This window comes from Octopus bimaculoides, chromosome 23, assembly GCF_001194135.2.
Source record: "Octopus bimaculoides isolate UCB-OBI-ISO-001 chromosome 23, ASM119413v2, whole genome shotgun sequence".
Lineage (NCBI taxonomy): Eukaryota > Metazoa > Mollusca > Cephalopoda > Octopoda > Octopodidae > Octopus > Octopus bimaculoides.
Window position 1 is genome coordinate 16,201,499 of NC_069003.1, and position 4,159 is coordinate 16,205,657.

Consider the following 4,159-nt stretch of genomic DNA (forward strand, 5'->3'; position numbering starts at 1 on the left):
CCTCTCTCTCTCCTATTCTCTCGCTTTATGTGTATAAATATATATATATATATATAGATTATTATTATTATTATTATTATTATTATTATTATTATTATTATTATTATTATTATTATTATTATTATATTTCATTCTATTTCGCACAAATGCTGTGCACCCACAGGTGAATCCCAGAGTAAGATATTGAACTATTATTAGTTTCAACTATGGTATCGTGTACTCTTTTTCTCCGGCAATCAATACTAAATGTAGATAGATAGATAGATAGATAGATAGATAGATACATACATACATACATACATACATACATACATACATACATACATACATACATACAAATGTGTGTGTGTATGTGTACATTTATTCATATCCTCTCACGTCATGGCTCTTTCTCTTTGATTGTTCTTATTGCTGTAAATTCCCGTCAAATCTGATAAATCAGATGCACTACATAGAAAGATATCGAGACAAAACTTTCGAACGTGTTTGTTACGTTTTAGTCACAGCTGTCTTATTCATTGACTTTTACCCATTTATTTGACTGGTTTCAGTCAATGAATTATTGCCTGATATTGTCTTCGAAATTAAATTCTTTATATTAATAAACTTTTCTCTTCATTAATCTCTAATGATGCCACGTTCATCATCACTGATTGATATAATGACCCCAGGACTTATTCTTTGTAAACCTAATACTTATTCTATCGGCTCCTTTGCCTAACCCCTAAGCTACGAGGACGTAAACACACCAGCATCAGTTGTCAAGCGACGTTGGGCGGACAAAACACAGACACACAAACATACATACATATATACATATACACAACGAGCTTCTTTCAGTTTCCGTCTACCAAATCCACTCACAAGGCTTTGGTCGGCCCAAGATTACAGAAGAAGACACTTGCCCAAGATATCACGCAGCGGGACTGAACCCGAAACCATGTGGTTGGTTAGCAATCTACTTACCATACAGCCACTCTTGCGCTTATAAATATGTATGTATGTATGTATGTATGTGTGTATATGGGTGTATGTACGTATGTATATATATATATATATATATATATATATGTCCAAAACTATATTTTTAGTATTGAGTATTCTCTGTTCTCTTTCCCAATCCCTCTTAAAACTTCGCACAAGCATATACACACATACATACATATATTCACGCATAAAGACATACTTATGCGTCCATATGATATGGAAAAATAGATATATAGATAGATAGACAGGCAGACAGACAGACAGAAGGACGAACGGACGAACGGGCGGACGGACGGACGGATGGATCGATCGGATTGGATTGGTTTGGATTAGATATTACTTCAGGACGTGATGAACCCCAACTTAAACGAGTATCAAGGCTCAGCTTGGTCCAGCTGACAGTACTTGCGTCTTCTCAAGTTCTTTCTCCTTCTACAGAATAATATGAAGAACATTGTTCTAGAGCTGCTCACTCTGCTCACAAATTCATTTACATACTTCTCGTTCATGTCAACAGCCAACAGGTCATGCTAACCCTCATCTTTGATTAACTTTTGCTAGCATCCCAATTACAGTACCCTCTATATCCTCCCCCAACCAATAAATCCACCACTTTAATGATCTTTCTGCATCTCTCTTTCTCCGTCTCTCTCCCAATCTCTCTCTTTCTCGATATATATATATATATACATGTATATGATGTGTTGTGAATTTATGGAAAAAAATCCCATAGAACTCAACAATTTCATAATTCATGAAGGTAAATATTGGACCAGGAAAGACACACCAGACTGTTTCGATGTACCCATGGGCGCACAAGACTCCGCAGAGGTAACTAATTTAGTCGGGATTTACCTACTACACCAACTTAAAGAATAATTCCTTGAATTAGAAGGTGGACTTTACCGGGACGACGCTCTATTCTTAGAAATACCTCCAACAGAAAACCTGAACTCTACAAAATGAGAGTACACAATTTTTTTTTAAAAACCAAGGACTACCCATTACCATTGAAAAAGATAACAACTCTGTGAACTTCCTAGATGTTAACTTCAATCTCAATACTTCCTCCCATCAGCCTTACAATAAACCTAACAATATCACATACATAAACGCACAAAGTAACCATCCAAATAACATTATAGAAAACCTGACCACTAGCATAGAGAGAAGAATTAATCTATTATCATCTAATGAAGAAATATTCAACAACCATAAAGACTACTATAACCTAGCACTTGAGAAGGCAGCATATAAATATAAAATTAAGTATAATAAAAACGACAGCATCAATACTAATAATACCAAACCTTATCTTGAAATGAATAACGTAGATAATATTAGTGAACCTAAGTCACCTGATGAATTAGTACACCCCATTAAACATAAAAAACTCTCAATAATAGTCATCAGTATAACTTTAGCAAAAAAACACGAAAATCGCAACTACAATAAACATACTAATAAACTTAATCAATACGAGCACCATATCCATAACTTTACTAAAGGAAAAAAAACATAAATTTTAGCAATTCCCACGTTACTAACCACACTTATATTAATATTAATAAACCCAAGAATACTGACAACAAACACCAAAACTGTTTAATTATAGATAAAAATAGGAATATTAAACCAAAAACAGAAAAAATGAAAATAATCTAAACTCACCTAATTCCTTCAATAATGCACATAACCATAGAACTCAAATTAATATAGATGGGAATAGAATAGCAAAAAAGAAACCAATACCTTGTGTGAGAATAGCTGACGGCCTCCCCACCTCAAACACAACCCATAATTCCACTAAAGAAAACAACAATAACACTACTTGGATTATGATCCCTTTTGCCAAACATCTAAAATTTAACTTTATCAGATCCATTAGAATGATAATTAATAAAAACTTTAAAAACTCTAAATAATGAAAAAAAAATTAATAATAAAAAAATTAGACTTTGGTTTTCTGTCTTTCCAAATCTCTTTAGGATAATCTCTACTTTTAACAATAAGAAAGTGGATCTATTCTATAATTAAAAAAAAGCTACGTTAAATGTACCTAGTACCCCCAATAATCCTATAATTAACTACTACTATAATAATAACCAGAACTTCATTATCCCTAATAAACATAGACATAACACCTTGGTACCACCCAATAATTTAAATTGTAATTGTAGAGACCCAAATGCCTGTGAAGTAGATAGAAATTGCAAAATGAAAGAAGTTGTATACCAAGCAGCTATTATAACGCAGAACTCCTCTAAATACATATACGGGGGTTGCATATACGAGAATTTATAACCATAGATCTTCTTTTAAGGACCCTAGAAAAGAGAATAGCACAGGTCAACATTTGGCACCTGAAAAGAAACAATATTGATTTCTCAATTTCTTGGAAAATCCTATCATTTGCCCCCTCTTACAGACATAATAATAAAATTCGTAGGTTGTGTTTGGACGTAAGCTGTAGCATAATGAGAATGAATGGAAATCTGATTAATACTAGGGATGAAAAAGTTTCCCCTGTGAACACATGACCAAATTTCTATTTATCAATCTTAAATAATTCTCCACTCCCCCTTGCTTAGATTAGTTTTTGATGTTTTTAAAAATATTTCGATATATTATCTTTTTCTATGGAATACGATTACTCATCACATCCACTTTACACCACTATATCTTACACTATGTTGATATATTTATTTATCTAATGTTTGCTTCTAACAATTGCATGACCCACCATCTATTGGGCTAACACATTATCTACCTCTCTCTACACCTCCTTTTCTCTCAATATGTCTGTTTTTTTAAATAATATATTTCTTTACTATATAATATACCTATAATTTTTGTATTTTATTTTATTTGCATTATGTGTCCACTTAAACCCCCTCAACATACCCATTCTAACTAATACTGTTTTATGTTACTTGTCACTCTACCTAATAATTAAATATATTTTACTGATAATATATGCAAACATATATAGTACTTCTTGGTGTCCTATATGCCTACAACCATGTATGCATATCTATTATTATTCTGTGTTTATTCTCTATATATTGCCACTAACGTGTAATTTTTAATATGAACGTGTATATCTGCATACACACACACATGCACACACATATATACTACTATATATATATATATATATATATATATATAT